We start from the raw sequence: 22051 nt of genomic DNA on the forward strand, positions 1-22051 counted from the left end.
CTTGATACAGATTGACTGAACTAGAGATACCAGAGATGAAAACCTGCTCCAGAGCGCTCAGGACCTCAAACTGGGGCGAAGGTTCACCTTCCAACAGGACAACGACCCTAAGCACACAGCCAAGACAACGCAGCAGTGGCTTCGGGACAAGTCTCTGAATGTCCTTGAGTGGCACAGTCAGAGCCCGGACTTGAACCTGATTGAACATCTCTGGAGATACCTGAAAATAGCTGTGCAGCGACGCTCCCGATCCAACCTGACAGAGCTTAAGAGAATCTGCAGGGAAGAATGGGAGAAACTCCCCAAATACAGGTGTGCCAAGCTTGTAGCGTCATACAAAAGAAGACTCGAGGCTGTAATTGCTGCCAAAGGTGCTTCATCAAAGTACTGAGTAAAGGGTCTGAATACTTGTGTAAATGTGATATTTCCGTTTTGTTTTTTTATGCATTTGCAAAAAATTCTAAAAAACAGTTTTTGCATTGTCATTATGGGGTATCGTGTGTAGATTGATGAGGGGAAAAAACGATTGAATCCATTTTAGAATAAGGCTGTAACGTAACAAAATGTGGAAAAAGTCAAGGTGTCTGAATACGTTCCGAATGTACTGCATATACAAAAGTATGTGGACACCCCTTCAAATTAGTGGATTCGGATATTTCAGCCACACCTGTTGCTGACAGGTGTATAACATCGAGCCCACGGTCATGCAATTTCCATAGACAAACATTGGAAGTAGAATGGCCTTACTGGAGAGCTCAGTAACTTTCAATGTGGCACTGTCATAGCATGTCGCCTTTCCAACGAGTCAATTCATCAAATTTCTGCTCTGCTAGAGCTGCCCCGGTCAACTGTAAGTGCTGTTATTGTGAAGTGGAAAGTCTTGGAGCAACAACGGCTCAGCCACGAGGTGGTAGGCCACACAAGCTCATAGAATGGGACCAACGAATGCTGAAGCGCATAGCGCGTAAAAATAATCTGTCCTGGGTTGCAACAGTCACTATCGAGTTACAAACTGCCTCTGGAAGCAACTTCAGCACAATAACTGTTCTTCGGGAGCTTAATGAAAGGGGTTTCCATGGCCGAGCATCTGCACACAAGCCTAAGATCAACATGCGCAATGCCAAGTGTCGGATGGAGTGGTGTAAAGCTTGCCGCCATTGGACTCTGGAGCAGTGGAAACGCGTTCTCTGGAGTGATGAATCACACTTCACCATCTGGCAGTCCGACGGACGAATCTGGAATTGGCAAATGCCAGGAGAACGCTACCTGCCACAATGTAAAGTGCCAACTGTTAAGATTGGTGGAGGAGGAATAATGGTCTAGGGCTGTTTTTTATGGTTCTGGCTAGGCCCCTTAGTTCCATTGAATGGAAATCTTAACGCACAGTATACAATGACATTCTAGACGATTCTGTGCTTCTAACTTTGTGGCAACAGTTTGGTGAAAGCCCTTTCCTGTTTCAGCATGACACACAAAACAAGGTCCATACAGAAATGATCTGTCGAGATCGGTGTGGAAGAACTTGACTGGCCTGCATAGAGCCCTGACCTCAACCACATCGAACACCTTTGGGATGAATTGGAACGCCGACTGCAAGCCAGGCCTAATCGCCCAACATCCATGCCCGACCTCACTAATGCTCTTGTGGCTGAATCGAAGCAAGTTCCCGCAGCAATGTTCCAACATCTAGTGGAAAGCCTTCCCAGAAGAGTGGAGACTGTTATAGCAGCAAAGGGTGGACCAACTCCATATTAATGCCCATGATTTTGGAATGAGATTTTCGACAAGTAGGTGTCCACATACTTTTTTGTAATTTAGTGTGCCTTGATACAGATCGACTGTAATAAAGAGACCAGCGACAGAGTCTAGAACAGAGATACCTTGATAAAGACTGACAGAACTACAGATACTATAGACTACAACAGAGATACCTTGATAAAGACTGACAGAACTACAGATACTATAGACTACAACAGAGATACCTTGATAAAGACTGACAGAACTACAGATACTATAGACTACAACAGAGATACCTTGATAAAGACTGACAGAACTACAGATACTATAGACTACAACAGAGATACCTTGATAAAGACTGACAGAACTACAGATACTATAGACTACAACAGAGATACCTTGATACAGATGGACTGAACTGCCTTCTGTTCCTTGGTTTTGTTCAAGTTGACCAGGCTGTACACCTTCTTCATGCTGTCAGAACAAACGCCTTCCACCACACAAAGACTGTATTTAACCGTGGACTGACCGTGCTCGACTGTGACCTGACCGCGTTTGATTTGAAGGTTCAGGGATAAAGGCTTGCTAAGCTAACACACTGAGAGGCGCTACACCCTATGCTCTCAGGCCCAGGTTACTGGTACATACAGTATGTAGGACCTTAATTTGATCCAGTTTGCTACAGCAGGAAAATAATCATGCAGCAACAGGAAATGTGAATTATTATGAGGATTATAATTAATGGACATTTTTTTGTAGGGGTTGATACATTTTTCATTAGGGAAAATCAAGTCCATCTTTTGTCCTTGACAAAGTGGAAATTACAAACTTAAAAAGCCTTTCTAAACTGTGAATACACTGAATACACGAATACACATGAATTGCATTTCCTGCCGTGCAGGGAAATTCTCAAATTAAGATCCTACATCTGTTAGAGGAGGCAGGTGAGAGGAGAGACAGAAGAGAGAAAAAGGAGTGGGCCAAAGAAGAAAAGAGCCTTTGTGAGCTGAGAAGACGGGAGGAGCGGTTCCAGGATGGAGGGCTGGTAAAGAAAGAGGGAGAGAAGGAGTGGAGGTATGGAGGCAGGGAGAGAGTTCATACAGGATCACTTGAAGCCTGTAATGAATATGAATAACGTTTGGAGTGTTCTCTGATTCCCAAGCATAAACATAAAAAACACAGAAGTGTGTGTGCATGTGAGTTTGTGTGTGTCTCTGAGTGTATCAGAATTCCCAGCTAGCACATTTAGTTCCCTGGAATTTGTGGGAACGCATGTTTTTGGTTTCAGATTGGTTGTTGGAACGAAGCCATATGTTTCCAGACCAGTAAAACTGAACGTTTTTGAAATGTTCTGAGAGTAGAAAGTAAAATATTGCCTTTTCTGTGAACCTTTATTTTTAAGTTGCAGGGAAGTTCTGAGAATGTTTTACTCTGATTCCTTGTAACGATATGAGAATGGAAATTATAGGGTATTTGGATGTTTTTGAATAACTTCCTTAAAACTTTCACAGAATTGTTCAATAATAACACTGCTATCTTATTTTGGGGTAGGGCACATGGAAATTATTTTCCTTAGGAATTAATCATGCAAATTCATTTATTTTTATTGTGACATGGCATCAGTGAGATTCTAACTTATAATCTTAGGTTGTCTATCCATGGAAATAGTTCACTGCACCACCAGGATGGAGCTAGCATATGTAACACACAGTATATGAACCCAGGTCTCCCACAGGAACAACCAACATCTTAAACCATTAGACCAGGACGAAATTCCCTCTTGGGTGGAGGGCAGACACTGGTTTTGAAGTTCTCAGGTGGGGCTACCACATCACGTGACCATGACCGACTCATGTCAGCTACACATGCCTTGTTTTTTTACGCATACAAAGCTGTTCATTTTAGTCTATTCAAACAGACCCCATTTCAAAGGAAATAAGCACTCAGTGATCCAGTGTGACCAATTAGTGGGTGTGGCCAACATACCTGAACACATGCTGGGGGATAGAGATAGTTTTGTTGATGCTGAGAACAGAATGTATATGTTTTTATATAACATTCTTTGATGATCTCTGAACGTTACTAAAGCTGTCTTGAGCTTTTTATGGAAAGTTTTCTTAACGTTCTCTGAACAATTTGAGAACATGACTTTAAATAGAACCACGAGGAAACCTGTGGAAAATGTTATGCTGAAGTACTGAAATTACCTAGAAGAATGTTGTTTCTTAAAATTTTCTGAACTATTTGAGAACATTCCCAATGTCAAACCAGTTGGAGAATGTTCCTAGAACATTATAATTTGTAAAATTAAATGTATCCAACGTTCTGTTAAAGTAATGAAATACCAAGATTTTTTTTTTGTTGTTGACCATTTCCTAAGATTTTCTCAGAATGTTCCAAATCCAAGCAACTATCCTGCACCATTCCCAGAAAAAAAAGCATAGGACAACCACGCTCTTACAAAGCTCAAAATATGGTTCTCAGAACATTATGTGCTACCTGGGTTGTGTCTGTGTGTGTCTAAAGGAAAGGTGTGGAAAAACAAACACAAGCATGTTCAAACACAGAAACCATAATTACACACACACATAAACTGTGAGAGCTCACTTGTCCCAGTGACTACTCTTATTCTTGCTAGTTGTGGAAGGGGAACGCTCTCTCTCTCTCTGCATGCTGGGAGTGTTTGGTGCATGCTGGGAATTTTATGAGCGAGTGCGAGTGGTGTCTGGGGTTAGTTTTCTTGCACCCTATCACACGTACCGGGCATCTACTCCACTGCTTGGGAAACTAGCCTGAACCTCCTCCTGTACCTCATTGCTCATAATGGAGAGGGATGTGGCAGAGGGGAGTCAGGGGTCTGTGGCCTCAGTTGAGGAGGATCAGGAGAAGGATATGGATATTTCTGATATCCCTGCTGATATGATAGAAGCTGTCAATGACTCAATTTACAATCTAGATGAGGTAAATGGGTTCCTAGACCAGACTTTTGGGAAATCTGTTAAATTGCCAGATTTTTTGTTGTTGTTGATAAGTTTGTGAGGTCAGCTGTGGTGTTACAGAAGACAGTGTGGTTAGACCAGTTGAGTGTGAAGAAGCGTTTCCACTTGAGGGAATTTGTTACTGCTGTCACGGCAACAAAAGGTAGTGGGAAATGTGGTAAGGTTAAGAGAAACTTAAAACAATGATAATTATCATGTCTCATAGGGTGCTTATTTCTCTTTGTCTGGTTTCTCTGTGGTTTCTCTGTTTTTCCTTTCTTTTTTCTATATGGTGGTACTAAGGGTAGGTTCTCTCAATATTAATGGGGGAAGGGACAGGAATAAGAGGGCTTGGGTATTAGAAGTAATAAAACAGAAAAGGCTTAAAACCTCTCTGGGATATGTGGGACGGTAGCGTCCCACCTGGCCAACATCCAGTGAAAATGCAGAGCGCCAAATTCAAATAAATTACTATAAAAATTTAACTTTCGTGAAATCACACATTCAATATACCAAATTAAAGCTACACTTGTTGTGAATCCAGCCAACGTGTCAGATTTCAAAAATGCTTTACGGCGAAAGCAAACAATGCTATTATTTGAGGATAGCAACCAAGCAAACAAACACAGACCATCATATTTCAACCCTCCCGGCGCGACACAAAACGCAGAAATAAAGATATAATTCATGCCTTACCTTTGACGAGCTTCTTCTGTTGGCACTCCAATATGTCCCATAAACATCACAAATGGTCCTTTTGTTCGATTAATTCCGTCGATATATATCCAAAATATCCATTTATTTGGCGCGTTTGATCCAGAAAAACACTGGTTCCAACTTGCACAACGTGACTACAAAATATCTCAAAAGTTACCTGTAAGCATTGTCCTAACATTTCAAAATACTTTTGTAATACAACTTTAGGTATTTTTTAACGTAAATAATCGATAAAATTGAAGACGGGATGATCTGTGTTCAATACCGGAGGAATACAATGTGTAGCATGCTTTCTGGTCACGCGCCTCTAACAAACAGTACACTTCACTGGAGCCTCATTCTGAACATGGCTACTTCTTCATTTCTCAAAGGAAAAACCTCAACCAATTTCTAAAGACTGTTGACATCCAGTGGAAGCGATAGGAACTGCAGGAAGGTTCCTTAGAAATCTGGATTCCCAATGAAAACCCATTGAAAAGAGAGTGACCTCAAAAAAAAAAAATCTGAATGGTTTGTCCTCGGGGTTCTGCCTGCCAAATAAGTTCTGTTATAGTCACAGACATGATTCAAACAGTTTTAGAAACTTCAGAGTGTTTTCTATCCAATACTACTAATAATATGCATATATTAGCATCTGGGACTGAGTAGGAGGCAGTTTACTCTGGGCACGCTTTTCATCCAAACGTGAAAATACTGCCCCCCATCCAAGAGAAGTTTAAATTTAGTTTATCTACAGGAGACACATAGTGATGAGGCTAATGAGGTGGCTGGGGTATGTGTTGGGAGGGGCAGCATATACTCAGTCATGGTACTAATTTCATTGCTAGGGTGGCAATTTTGTTTTCCTCAGGCTTAGGGGTGACTGTGGTATCTACAAAAGAGATTTTTCATATTTTTTATGTTTATGCTCCTAATGAGGGTACAGAGCGTATTGCTGTATTTGATCAAATAAAGGAAACCTTAAAACTTCTTGTCAATATGGAGGCGCTGTTTTCACTTTGTAAAAAATCCTGCCCAAATTAAACTGCCTCGTACTCTATTCTAGATCGTACAATATGCATATTATTATTACTATTGGATAGGAAACACTCTCAAGTTTCTAAAACCGTTTGAATTATATTTGTGAGTAAAACAGAACTCATTTTGCAGCAAACCTCCTGACAGGAAGTGAAAAATCTGAAATCGAGGCTCTGTTCCAGGGCCTTCCTATTCATTTGCTTGAAATCTATGGATATACATGCACTTCATACGCCTTCCACTATATGTCAACAGGCAGTGGGAGGTGGAATGGGGTGTCTAGCTTGATCTGAGGTCGAACAAGAGCTCTTGGAATGACGTGACCACTATTTCCTTTGTCTACCAAGGCGCGGGAAGGACATCAGCATTGGCTTCTGAAAAACGTTCGGTATAGACGGCTAATATCTCCGGCTTTGATTTTATTTGATACATGTGATAATATCATCGTAAAGTATGTTTTTTCAATATAGTTTTATCAGATTATTCAACGTTTATCGGGAGTTTTGGAGTTTTCCGTTCTCTGCGTTAGGTGAAGATGGACATCTTCGTGCCACTTGGCTAGCTAAGGTTGCTAATTCGACAGGAGAAGAGGACATTCTAAAACCAAACAACGATTTATTCTGGACAAAGGACTCCTTGTACAAGATTCTGATGGAAGCTCAGCAAAAGTAAGAACCATTTATGATGCTATTTCGTATTTCTGTGGAAAATGTTTAGTCGTATTTTCCTTCCTTTTTGCGGGCGCTGTCTTGCTATAACGTAAGCTGTTTGTTATGGTAAAGTTATTTTAAAAAATCTAACACGGCGATTGCATTAAGAACTAGTGTATCTTTCATTTGCTGTCCAACATGTATTTTTTAGTAAAGTTTATGATGAGTTATTTGGTCAGATTAGGTGAGTGTCAGAAATATATCCGGAGATTCTGGGAAAAAGTTGCTACATTTTCACAATGTATAACCACGGTTTTCAGCTCAAAATATGCACATTTTCGAACAAAACATAAGTGTATTGTATAACCTGATGTTATAGGACTGTCATCTGATGAAGTTGGTCAAGGTTAGTGATTAATTTTATATCTTTTGCTGTTTTTTTGCGATCTCTACCTTTGCGGTGAATGAATGCGGTTGTGTGTTTGGCTATTGTGGTAAGCTAATATAATGCTATATTGTGTTTTCGCTGTAAAACACTTAAAAAATCTGAAATATTGGCTGGATTCACAAGATGTTTATCTTTCATTTGCTGTACACCATGTATTTTTCATAAATGTTTTATGATGAGTATTTAGGTATTTGACGTTGCTCTCTGTAATTATTCTTGCTGCTTCGGTGCTATTTGTGATTGTAGCTGCAATGTAAAACTATGATTTATACCTCAAAAATGCACATTTTCGAACAAAACATAGATTTATTGTATAACATGTTATAAGACTGTCATCTGATGAAGTTGTTTCTTGGTTAGTGACTAATTATATCTCTATTTGGTCGGTTTTGTGATAGCTACCTATGCGGTAAAAAAATGGTGAAAATATGCGGTTGAGTCTTTTGCTATTGTGGTTAGCTAATAGAAATACATATTGTGTTTTCGCTGTAAAACATTTTAAAAATCGGAAATGATGTCTGGATTCACAAGATGTGTATCTTTCATTTGCTGTATTGGACTTGTGATTTCATGATATTTATATGCTAGTATTTACTTGTGGCGCTATGCTAGGCTATGCTAGTCAGCTTTTTTACTGATGAGGATGCTCCCGGATCAGGGATGGTGATGAAGTAGAGGTTTAAGACAGTGTGACCAAGAGGGGTGTATGGTTTTAGGGGGGGACTGGAACTGTACTGTAGATTTTACTGTTGATCGCACTGCTGAAGAACTTCACCTGCGGTCAGCAATTTGTCTGTCTGGTCTACTAACTGAGTTTGAGCTTTCTGATGTGTGGAGAGTAAGACATACAAAAGTTAGGCAGTACACATGGCTAAAAGTTAATGAAGGTCGTGTCAGTGCAGCAAGGTTAGACAGGTTGTATGTATCTGAGCAGTACTGTGGTAGGGTAGTAAGGTGGTGTGACATTACTCCTGTGGTTTTTTTTGATCACCTTATATTGTTACTGTTGATATTGTCCTGTCCACGAAGGTCATCACCTTATTGGTATTTTCATGTTAAGTTATTACATGATGCCAAGTCTTGTGAAAAGTGTTTGATGTTTTGGGAAAAATGGAGGGTTATTACATTGAATTTTGAGTCCTTGAGACAATGGTGGGAGGTTGGGAAGGCCCAAATATGTGTGTTTTGTCAACAGTATACTGCTCTGTCTAGTATTGAAGTTAAAGAGACTACCAGGGCCCTTGAACAGGACATAAAATCTATTGAATTGAAGTTGCTCACTCAGAATGACCCCGGACTAGTCATTAACTTACAGGACAAGAGACATGAACTGAGGTCGTTTTTACATGAAAGAGTGAAGAGTGTCTTGATTAGGTCTCGCTTTGCTACCCTCAAGGATATGGATGCTGCTAGGACTTTTCTTTTAACCACTAGGACAGTCAACATTGCAACGCAAACAGATGGTCTGCCTTCGTCTCCCTGATGGCAAGGTGACCACGGACAACGGTGAGATGCGCCAACATGCCGTGGATTTCTACTCTGAGGATTGTGATCCTCTGTGTGCTGAAGAGTTGTTACATGGACTTCCTCAATTGGACCCTGAGCAGAGAGCTGCTTTGGACTCTGACATTACTCTGCAGGAGCTGTCCACTGCAGTTATGCAGCTCTCGTCAGGCTGAGCCCCTGGCATCGATGGTTTACCATCTGATTTCTATAAGAACTTTTAGGGTTCTATTGGGGGGGACTTTTATGAAGTGGTGTGTGAATCTTTTCATGAGGGTTTTCTTCTTGTATCCTGTCAATGTGCTGTGTCATTGTTGCCAAAAAAAGGGGGATTTGGCTCTTTTAAAAAACTGCCGACCTGTTGCATTGCTGTGTACAGAATATACAATTATATCTAAGTGTCTCTCAAACAGGTTGAAAGAATATCTGGGGCTGTTGGTCCACAAAGACCAGTCTTACTGTGTACTTGACCGCTCTATTGTTGATGACTTGTTTCTAATAAGAGATGTTTTAGACATTTGTAAACTGTTTGATGTGAATGTGGGTTTGCTTTCTTTTGATCAGGAGAAGGCTTTTGACCGTGTGGACCACCTATACTTGTTCAAAACAATGAAAGCTTTTTGGTTTGGGGATGTTTTTTTGTCTTGGATAAGCTTACTGTATGCTGGGGCTTCATGTATAGGGGAGGTGGGGGGTGGTTTGAGCTGCCCCATCCCCATCCAAAGGGGTATTAGGCAGGGATGCCCAATTTCAGGACAGTTATATTGTCTGGCAATTGAACCAATTATTTGTTTTTTTAAGAGCAAGGCTTACTGGTTTCTCTGTGCCGGGGGTTATGAAGGGTCCCACGATAGCACTGTCTGCGTATGCCGATGACATGACAGTTTTTATTACAAGGGGTGAGGATTTTAAGGTTCTCTCAAACGCTTTAAAGGTGTATGAGGGGGCCTCCTCATCTAGAGTTAATTGGGGAAAAAGTGAATTGCTGTGGGCAGGTCAATTTCAGATAGTGTCCGCTCCACGTTTAGCCGTGGGGCTTCAGTGGGGCAGAGATGGGATGAAGACTTTCTTTCTTTCTAGGCTCTGAGGTCTTTCAAAAAAAGAACTGGAAGGGTGTGGTGGAGAAAGTGTGTGCCAGATTGTCTGGGTGTAAATGGGTGCTGTCTTATAGGGGAAGGGTGCTGGCATCCCATAACCTAGCTACCTCTACCCTGTGGCACAGACTAATGATTTTACAGCCACTGGGGGGTTTGATACAAGAGCTTCAGAGGACCCTTGTCAATTTTTTCTGGTCAGACAACATTTGATTAAAGTTGCAGCCCTGTACCTGCCACGAGGGTTGGCAAGGCCTGGTGGACATTGGGTTGTTTATGAGTATATGGGGTATTCAGAGGCTGTTGTGTTTAGTTACTGTGGAGGAAGATTTGGTGTTGTGTGTTTAATTGATGTTTAACCATGTTTTTGTTCGTTTGAGTGTTTATTGTGTTGTGGGTTCCCAGACCCAATAACGTTTTTTTTAACTCAAAACTCTCTCTCCCAAGAATTCAACCATCAACACACATAATTTCCATGATGCTTTGCTCATACAACTAAGGTAAGTAAGGAGGTGCGAAAGGTTTAACCTTAATGTACATCTCTTCTCCTCTTACATTAATTTTCCCCATTATGAACAACAGTCCTGAGAAGGTGACTGTGGGCCCCACGGGGAAATCTGCTGGGACCTGATGTGCTGTACGCCTTTCACCTTTAGGAACGTGGCCATTTCTTGTGGCACAAGCTGCGGACCGTTGTCACTAACGAGTTGGAGTGGCGATCCTCAACCTCTGGACACTTGCTATGTACATCCACAACCACAAGAAACATGCTGTCTTCGAATGGACCTGCAAAAATTGACGTGTATGCGTTGCCATGCCTCCTCCGGCCAATCCCACGGATAAAGAGGTGCAAGTTGCGGTACATTGGGAACCTTCTGACATGAGGAACTTTGCATTCTGCTTGCAGCAAGTGACGGAATCACAGTATGCAGTCCAAAGATGCTCGTCAGCAGACGATGATCTGGAAAAAGGGTGAACTTCCTCCCGTACAGATACTGGCGAATTTTACGCACTACAAAAACAATGTCTAGGACTTTCCAATCTATCTGTGCTTAGTTACTTTCTCCTTTGTTCAATGTCCATGATGCGAAAGCGGTCGGTATCTCTTCACCGGAAGGCATGATATGGCACACGATTGCACCTACACCATATGGACTAGCATCACAAGGTAGTTGGATGGGCAATGATGGTTCAAAGTGCATCAGTGGCTCAGATTTTAGGAGTTTCCTTGGTTTTCAAAAATTCTTCCTCACATTGTTCTGTTGATTTCCATGTTTTGTTCTGACAAAGCAACTGATGCAGCAGCTTCAGCTTTGTTGCTAAGCTTGGGATAAAGCATCCGTTGAAAATCAGTAACCCCAGGAAAAAAGGTAGTTGGCTCATGTTCTGTGGAGCTGGGGCGTCCAAGATGGCCTTGACCTTGGACAGAGCCGTGTGAAGGCCTGTGGTGTCGATGCCGTGTCCGAGGTATTCAACCGATGATTAGAAGAATGCACATTTGTCCTTACGAACTCGCAGTCCATAGTCCTTAAGTCTCTGTAAGGTCACATCCAAGTTCAGGAGATGGTCCTCTTCATCCTTTCCAGTAATGAGGATGTCATTAAGGTAGCATTATACTCATTTGACTTTTCATCCACATACATCTGCAAGTAGGCTTGACAGAGGTTGATTTTGCTGAACTTTGACCCCCAGCTAAACCCGGGAAAAGGTCATTGATGTGTGGTAGAAGATACTGCTCAGCGGACAACACAGGGTTAACTGTGTAATTAAAGTCTCCACATATCCTGATTCCACCATCCTTCGTACGATGAGTGTTGCCCATTCAACCATGCTGATGGGCTCCAGGACTTTGCTCTTGACTAAAGTGTCCAAGTCAGCCTCGACTTTTGGTCCGATAGCATAAGGTACGAGTCGTGCTTTCAGAAATGTTATTTTGCTTCACTGTAATGTCCTTCATGCTACCCAGCACTCCATTAAATACATCTCCATGTTTCTTGACGGGTAGGCCTGTGTCTCCATATGTCATTGTACGCACTGATGGCCAGTTTAGTGAGATTTTTCTCCAGCCACAAATGTCCCAGTAGTGATGGATAGTCTCCTTTCACAACATAGTGGCAGCTTTTCAGTTTGTCCATTTAACTGAACTGTGACATCAGTGATGCCTCTCACAGTGACAGATTCACCTGTGTAAGTCTTTAACACGATGTGTACTGGCTGAAGTAGGTGTTTCAGTGTATTTTTGTAGACTGTGTCTTACACAAGAGATTAGTGGTGTGTGGGTCAGCTGTTTGTACACCCGCAATCGCCCGGAATTGCTAATAACCCACCCACAACTATTTACTATGCCTATATGTGATAAAGTGAAAATCTGAGGCCTGCACTCGACTTTAACCCGCTAATACAGAAAATGCGCTGTAGGCTAGTCGGGGACAGTAGAATGATTTCACAGGGGGTGCAAGATTTTTTTGGCCTGATTTATATATTTATCTGCATATAAATCTTCCCTCTGCTCAAACCTTCTCCAACCTATCTCCTGATTCTGCCTCCTCAACCCTCCTCTCCTCCCTTTCTGCATCCTTTGACTCTCTATGTCCCCTATCCTCCAGGCCGGCTCGGTCCTCCCCTCCTGCTCCGTGGCTCGACGACTCATTGCGAGCTCACAGAACAGGGCTCCGGGCAGCCGAGCGGAAATGGAGGAGAACTCGCCTCCCTGCGGACCTGGCATCCTTTCACTCCCTCCTCTCTACATTTTCCTCTTCTGTCTCTGCTGCTAAAGCCACTTTCTACCACTCTAAATTCCAAGCATCTGCCTGTAACCCTAGGAAGCTCTTTGCCACCTTCTCCTCCCTCCTGAATCCTCCTCCCCCCCCCCCCCCCTCCTCCCTCTCTGCGGATGACTTCGTCAACCATTTTGAAAAGAAGGTCGACGACATCCGATCCTCGTTTGCTAAGTCAAACGACACCGCTGGTTCTGCTCACACTGCCCTACCCTGTGCTTTGACCTCTTTCTCCCCTCTCTCCCCAGATGAAATCTCGCGTCTTGTGACGGCCGGCCGCCCAACAACCTGCCCGCTTGACCCTATCCCCTCCTCTCTTCTCCAGACCATTTCCGGAGACCTTCTCCCTTACCTCACCTCGCTCATCAACTCATCCTTGACCGCTGGCTACGTCCCTTCCGTCTTCAAGAGAGCGAGAGTTGCACCCCTTCTGAAAAAACCTACACTCGATCCCTCCGATGTCAACAACTACAGACCAGTATCCCTTCTTTCTTTTCTCTCCAAAACTCTTGAACGTGCCGTCCTTGGCCAGCTCTCCTGCTATCTCTCTCAGAATGACCTTCTTGATCCAAATCAGTCAGGTTTCAAGACTAGTCATTCAACTGAGACTGCTCTTCTCTGTGTCACGGAGGCGCTCCGCACTGCTAAAGCTAACTCTCTCTCCTCTGCTCTCATCCTTCTAGACCTATCGGCTGCCTTTGACACTGTGAACCATCAGATCCTCCTCTCCACCCTCTCCGAGTTGGGCATCTCCGGCGCGGCCCACGCTTGGATTGCGTCCTACCTGACAGGTCGCTCCTACCAGGTGGCGTGGCGAGAATCTGTCTCCGCACCACGTGCTCTCACCACTGGTGTCCCCCAGGGCTCTGTTCTAGGCCCTCTCCTATTCTCGCTATACACCAAGTCACTTGGCTCTGTCATATCCTCACATGGTCTCTCCTATCATTGCTATGCAGATGACACACAATTAATCTTCTCCTTTCCCCCTTCTGATAACCAGGTGGCGAATCGCATCTCTGCATGTCTGGCAGACATATCAGTGTGGATGACGGATCACCACCTCAAGCTGAACCTCGGCAAGACGGAGCTGCTCCTCCTCCCGGGGAAGGACTGCCCGTTCCATGATCTCGCCATCACGGTTGACAACTCCATTGTGTCCTCCTCCCAGAGCGCTAAGAACCTTGGCGTGATCCTGGACAACACCCTGTCGTTCTCAACTAACATCAAGGCGGTGGCCCAATCCTGTAGGTTCATGCTCTACAACATTCGCAGAGTACGACCCTGCCTCACACAGGAAGCGGCGCAGGTCCTAATCCAGGCACTTGTCATCTCCCGTCTGGATTACTGCAACTCGCTGTTGGCTGGGCTCCCTGCCTGTGCCATTAAACCCCTACAACTCATCCAGAACGCCGCAGCCCGTCTGGTGTTCAACCTTCCCAAGTTCTCTCACATCACCCCGCTCCTCCGCTCTCTCCACTGGCTTCCAGTTGAAGCTCGCATCCGCTACAAGACCATGGTGCTTGCCTACGGAGCTGTGAGGGGAACGGCACCTCCGTACCTTTAGGCTCTGATCAGGCCCTACACCCAAACAAGGGCACTGCGTTCATCCACCTCTGGCCTGCTCGCCTCCCTACCTCTGAGGAAGTACAGTTCCCGCTCAGCCCAGTCAAAACTGTTCGCTGCTCTGGCACCCCAATGGTGGAACAAACTCCCTCACGACGCCAGGTCAGCGGAGTCAATTACCACCTTCCGGAGACACCTGAAACCCCACCTCTTTAAGGAATACCTAGGATAGGATAAAGTAATCCTTCTAACCCCCCCCCCCCCCCTTAAAAGATTTAGATGCACTATTGTAAAGTGGTTGTTCCACTGGATATCATAAGGTGAATGCACCAATTTGTAAGTCGCTCTGGATAAGAGCGTCTGCTAAATGACTTAAATGTAAATGTAAATGTAAATATAATTTCAGACATTTTGGTAGGCTATTTGTTAGTCAACTAGTCTATAATTAGATACAAGCAGCTTCTCTTCTGTCATTAGGCCTACATGTTGCCCTAGAAGACTAAATAGGCTAAACCCTTGCTCACCAGAATGACATAAATCGATAGAATTAATGCTTCCATCTAGTTGACATCGGTAAAGTTTTCCCTGTCATCTCTGCTTCTCTCGTGAAGCAAAGACTTTTACGGAACGGGCAAAAAAAAAGGAAAGATTTTCTGTGCAAAAATAGGCTTGGCAGAGGTTCATTTTGCTGAAAGCTGTGAAAACGACCCAACATGTTTCTGATAAGATTTAATATTTTTGTGGTTGAAATAGCCTAGTATCAGCTTTTATGATGCTAATAAAGATAGGACCTCTACAGACGGTATCTAACTGCGCATTCGAATTCTCTCAAGATGCGGAAAAAAATTAATCATATTTCTTCACTCCTGTTCCAAAGTCAAAATTTTGCCTACATTTGGTATTTCCCTTTACAGCAAGAAATGCGACTGGCGAATTTGTGGGCCTAGAGCGCCTCACAATCATCACACATAACACTGCTATCATCCTCTTTTACCACTTCACCAAATCTTTCCCAAACATTACTTTTCTAGCCCTCCCTTCTCTTTATTTTCAACTCTCCATTTCGCAGCTTTTCTCTTATTGAATTAAACTCTGACATTGGCATTTTTGGCTCCATGGATAGACGTTAACTTTTTCTGGCCATTCCAAAAATCATTTGGCGATTTGCGTGTAGCTATTTGGCACACTTACAGTTAGGCCCTAAAGCTTAGGTTTACACACTAATGCCAGATAGCCTAAAATAATTTAACAAAAAACTTCAATGTGACCTATCGATATAAATTGCACAAGAATGATAGGCTACATTTATGGATTTTTAAAGTATTGTTTTCTCTTTATTCAACCCGCCCTTCATATATAATCACCCTAAACCTGCCCGCCCCAAAAAGACTCAAGGCTGTAATCGCTGCCGACAAAGTACTGAGTAATGTGTCTGAAAACTTATGTAAATGTGATATTTCAGTTTTATTATTAGTACATTTGCAAACATTTCTAAAAACGTTTTTTGCTTTGTCATTATGGGTTATTGTGCGTAGATTGATGAGGGAAAAAACAATTTAATCCATTTTAGAATAAGGCTGTAACGTTACAAAATCTGAATACTTTCCGAATACTCAGTACATATAAAGTGGGTAAAGCAGTATGTAAACATAATTAAAGTGACCAGTGTTCAATGACTCTGTACATAGGGTAAAGCCATCTCTAATGTGCAGGGCAGGGTACTGGGTGGAAGCCGGCTATTGGGGACTTTTTAACAGTCTGATGGCCTGGAGATAAAAGCTGTTTATCATTCTCTCGGTCCCAGCTTTGATGCACCTGTACTGTCTCCTCCTTCTAGATGGTAGCGGGGTGAACAGGCCATGGCTCGGGTGGTTGAGGTCATTGATGATCTTCCTGATCTTCCTGTGAGGGCAGGCAGTATGCTCCTGATGATGCGTTGTGCTGACTGCCCCTGATGATGGGTTGGGCTAACCGCACTACTCGCTGGAGAGCCCTACAGTTGCAGAAGGTGCAATTGCCGTACCAGGTGGTGATATAGACCGACAGGATGCTCTCAATGGTGCATCTGTAGAAGTTTGTGAGGGCCTTAAGACCCAAGACAAATTTCTTCAGCCTCCTGAGGTTGAAGAGGGGCTGTTGCACCTTCTTCACCTCACTATCTGTATGAAGGGACCATTTCAGGTCGTCAGTGATGTGCACGCCAAGGAACTTGAAGCTTTTGACCCTCTCTACTGCGGCCCTTCAATGTGGATGGGGGTGTGCTATCTCTGCTGTCTCCTGTAGTCCACGATCAGCTCCTTCATTGTGTTGACATTGAGGGAGAGGCTATTTTCCTGGCACCACTCTGCCACGGCTCTCACCTCCTCCCTGTAGGCTGTCTCGTTATTGTTGGTTATCAGGCCTACCACTGCTGTGTCGTCAGCAAACTTGATGATTGAGTTGGAAACGTACGTGGACACGCAGTCATGGGTGAACAGGGAGTACAGGAGGGGGCTGAGCATGCACCCCCTTGTGGGGCCACCGTGTTGAGGATCAGCGTGGCGGAGATGTTGTTGCCTACATTCACCACTTGGGGTTGGCCTGTCAGGAAGTCCAGGACCCAGTTGCACAGGGAGGGTTTCAGACCCAGGGCCCTGAACATAAGGCAAAATATTCTGTGGTCTGATGAGACAAAATTAAAAATTTGGCCTGAATGCAAAGCGCTGTCTGGAGAAAACCAGGCACAGCTAATCACCCATCTAACACTATCCCTAACGTGAAACAGGGCGGTGGAGCATCATGCTATGGGGATGCTTTTCAGCGGCAAGGACTGGGAGACTGGCAAGGATAGAGGAACAATGAATGGAACCAAATACATGCAAATCCTTTATGAGAACCTGCTTCAGAGTGGGGGTGAAGATTTATGTTCCAACAGGAAAACGACCCTAAGCATACAGCCAAAGCAATGCTGGAATGGCTTCAGAACAAGAATGTTAAAGTCCTTGAGTGGCCCAGCCAAAGCCCAGACTTGAATCCCATTGAAAATCTGTGGAAAGACTTGAAGATTGCTGTTCACCGCCACTTCCCATCTAATTTAACAGGGTTTGAGAAAATCTAGGAAGAATGGGAGAAAATCCCCAAAACAACTCAAATCTGTAATAACCACCAAAGGTGCTTCTACAAAGTATTGAATCAGCGGTGTGAACACTTATGTAAATTAGATATTTTTGTATTTCATTTTCAATACATTTTCTAAAATTTTTAAAACATGACTTTGTCATTATGGGGTAATGTGTATAGCTGGATAATTGTTGTCTTTTTTTACCTATTTTGAAATCAAGCTGTAACTCAACAACATGTGGAATAAGTCAAGGGGTATGAATACTTTCTGAAGGCACTGAATTCAATGCCCTTTGCACACACTGAATTCAATGACCTTTGCCAAGGTCAGATTACTTTCAGTCAATAGTCTCTTTTGTGTAACTTCACTGCGTAGCCTACATACTAGTCTGTCTCTAATGGTGTCATTTAGAACATCATTAAACTCACAGTGCTCTGTCAGCAAACATTGTCACTGATTTTCCCTCTTCCTGATTTATTCTGTGGGACCTTAACCTTTCAGCAATAACTAGTGGTTTTGGTGAAAAGTGTCCTTTCAGTATTTCTACAATGTCCCCATATGTCTTATTACCTGGCCTGTCTGTAGCAGGCTGCGTAATAAATTAAATGCCTTCGACCCCATTACACAAAACAAATGTGGCACAATTTTGTCCTCATCAATGTAATTTGCAAGAACAAAATATTCCAACCGTTCTTTATATAAGTTCCAGTGTTCAATGCTTTCATCCAACAGTACAATGTTTCCAACAATTCCAGCCATTTTTTGTTTTTCAATAGGCTCCTATCTCCTGATTGTCACTCATTTTAATATTGTCCTCAACCACGGCAACGTTCTGTTCTGCCACGGCAACATTTTCCTCAGTCACGTGATATGCATTCACTTCACTCACTGATGTTTCCTCCTCAAGTTTGCTTGTTAAGCAGGTTTTAATTACAAAGTTCATCTTCAAAGTTGAATAAATGTCCTTTCCTTTACCCACTGTATATTCCTCCCTTTTTAACCTTTTGTCAATAGGGGGAGCAGTTAGCATTTATTTTTTCTGGGTGTTGCCAAATTAAACTGCCTCGTACTCAATTCTTGCTCGTACAATATGCATATTATTAATTCTATTGGATAGAAAACACTCTCTAGTTTCATAAACCGTTGGAATTATGTCTGTGGGTGACCCAGAACTCTTTCTACAGCGAAATCCATGACAGGTACTGCGAAGGTCTGAGAGCGAAGCTCTGGTCTCAGATCAGTTTTAAAGGTCTGTGTGTATCCTATGGAACGACATGAACTGCACCCGCCTTCCCCTGGATGTCAGTAACCAATGAGAAGTGGAATGGGCTTGCTACGTAGCTCTCAGAGGTTATAAAAGGCCAAGGAGTGAGGGTAGCCTTCTTTTCGACGCTGACCATTACGCAGAAAGGGACCTCAGGATGCCATTTTCAAACGCTCAGTTATCAACGTTAGATGTATCCGTCTGTAATTTAATTCGATATAGGTGTTAGAAACATCATAACGAAGCTATTTTAAACCGAGTTATATCAGATTATGCGAGTATATTGCTATTTTTCGGAATTTCCTCAGTATTGCGTCTTGAGGATTTGGACACGTTGGGGCAAAATAGCTATTGTTAGCTATTGTTAGCTGCTATATCAGAAGTTGAATGCAAAGTTTTACAACCAAGCAACGATTCTTTTGGACAAAGGACCACTTGGCCAAGATTCTGATGGAAGCTCGTCGAAAAGTAAGAGCTATTTATGATGTTATTCCGTTTTTATGTGGAAAAATGTAAACTCAATAATGGCGATTAGTGACGCCATTATTGCGGCACTAGTCTGGCTGTAACGCACACTGTATGTCTAGTAACGTTAATTTTAAAAATCTAACTCAGCGGTTGCATTAATAACTAATGCATCTTTCATTTCATGTCCAACCTGTATTTTTTTAGTCAAGTTTATGAATAGTTTTCGATAAAAATAGTTGTATTTTCAAAATGGCGCCGGGCAGATTGCTTGAGTAGTTGGACACTATTTCCATTGTGTAAGCACGATTTGTGCCGCTAAATATGCACATTTTCGATCAAACTCTATATGGATTGTGTAATATGATGTTACAGGAGTGTCATCGGAAGAATTCTGAGAAGGTTAGTGAAAAAATTAATGTATTTTGGTGATGATAACGCTATAGCCCATTTTGCCTTGAATCGATGCTCGGGTAACGTTTGCAAATGTGGTATGCTAATATAACGATTTATTGTGTTTTCGCTGTAAGACACTTTGAAAATCTGAAATATTGTCTGAATTCACAAGATCTGTGTCTTTCCAATGCTGTGAGCTGTGTATTTTTAAGAAATGTTTTATGATGAGTAAATTGGTCATACACGTTGCTCTCTGTAGTAATTCTAGTCGCTTTGGGGAGATTTGTGATGGTGGCTGCAATTGCAAACTATGATTTATACCTGAAATATGCACATTTTTCTAACAAAACCTATGCTATACAATAAATATGTTATCAGACTGTCATCTGATGAGGTTTTTTCTTGGTTAGTGGCTATCAATATCTTTATTTGGCCGAATTGGTGATAGCACCTGATGGAGTAAGAAACTGATGGAGTTAGAAAAGTGGTGTCTTTTGCTAACGGGGTTAGCTAATAGATTTACATATTTTGTCTTCCCTGTAAAACATTTTAAAAATCTGAAATGGTGGCTTTATTCACAAGATCTGTATCTTTCATTTGGTGTCTTGGACTTGTGATTTAATGATATTTAGATGCTACTATTTAATTGTGACGCTATGCTAGCGATGCTAATCAGTGTGGGGGGGGTGGGGGGTGATCCCGGATCCGGGTTTCTGAGGCGGTAAAAGTTAAGCACGTTGTTTTCCCGCTCCAACGCTCGTCTCAAATAATTTTCTGCCGTCCCTGACGATGCTAACTCTCTCTCTTAGCTAGCTTGATTATGCATGAACTTGCATCTGCTAGCGATACACGGTGCTACCACTAGCCTAGACTGTACCACATAAAATAATAGTTTTAAACATGTTAAAACCGACTTCTTCTGGACAGAATAGTCACTGTCGGTTCAGACTTACTCGTCGCCAATCTTTTGTTATGTCTTGTGGGTTTCATAGCCACGTCTTTATAACAATTCAATAATGATGAGACGGGAAAGCGGAATTCAGTTCAACCATTTATATGAACCTGATAATTTAAACACAAAACTCCCATGATGTTTTGTGCATACAACTAAAGTAAGCCAGGCGGTATGAAAGGTACAACCTGGTATATATACAACACTGGCTACTGACAGGGCGATGATGAACAGAATAAGGGTATGCAGATCACAGGAGGTTGGTGGCACCTTAATTGGGGAGGACGGGCTCGTGGTAAAGGCTGGAGCGGAATCAGTGGAATGGTATCAAATACATCAAACAGTAGAGCTGTGTTCAAATACCAATACTAACATTCTGTATACTACATACTTAATGAGAATATACTACATACTATATACTATTAGTTAATTTTAGTATACTGTAAACAAACTGTATCCTTTCAGTTGAGCGTACTAGAGCTTCGCCTGTCTACCAGAAGTTGATGCTGTTGCTATGAAACCTCTTGCTAGCTTTTTAGAATAACCAATTACTAGCTAGACATTTTATGATTTTGGGTGTGTTCTTAATCTGGAGTACCAGAAGGCCCTCTAGCCATTCGTAAATTCAGAGCATTGTCAGATTTTTGTCAGATTGTCTGTTTGTAAATTCAGAGCGTTTCGCTCTCGGAGCGTTCAGAGCACACACTGGACATTCTGGCCTCACAACGGCAGTCAAGCACCCAAGCTAACAGGCTAACGTTGCCTAGCTACTTCCAGACACAAATAAGAGAACACCTCACTCTGACCATTTTACTCGCCCTAGCAGAGATGGTTAGGTAGTTTTCATGTTATCCAGAGCGTTGGTGACTGTAATTGTGCTGCTGGCAACAATTGAATTACTTTATTATGCTGATGATTACTGACACCGGCCATATTCAACTGGCGTTGAGCGTTCGTAAATTCATCAGTTATTCTGCGCTCTGGTACACTCAGACGAGAGTGCTCTGAAATCGGAGTAGATAGCCATAGCGAATTTACGAAAGCACCAGAATGTCCATTGAGAACGCACAATGACTATACCACTTAGATAAACTAAGAATTACAGGGTTAATCAGGTCAATAAACATTGGATAGTTAGATAGATAGCATATAGAGTGGCAAGAAAAAGTATTTGAACCCTTTGGAAATACCTGGATTTCTGCATAGATTGTTCATAAAATTTGATCTGATCTTCATCTAGGTCACAACAATAGACAAACACAGTCTGCTTAAACAAATAACACACAAACAATTAGACATTTTCATGTCTTTATTGAACACACCGTGTAAACATTCACAGTGCAGGGTGGGAAAAGTATGTGAACCCTTGGATTTAATAACTGGTTGACCC

At 42.5% G+C, this 22051-nt stretch overlaps 1 protein-coding gene across 2 annotated transcripts in view; it reads right to left on the reverse strand.

Moving 5' to 3' along the window:
* The window catches only part of LOC120066368 (putative adenosylhomocysteinase 3), a 69994-nt gene that overhangs the window by 11799 nt on the left and 36144 nt on the right, over nucleotides 1–22051 (reverse strand). The window lies entirely within an intron of this gene.

This window comes from Salvelinus namaycush, chromosome 21 (assembly GCF_016432855.1).
Source record: "Salvelinus namaycush isolate Seneca chromosome 21, SaNama_1.0, whole genome shotgun sequence".
Taxonomy (NCBI): Eukaryota; Metazoa; Chordata; class Actinopteri; order Salmoniformes; family Salmonidae; genus Salvelinus; species Salvelinus namaycush.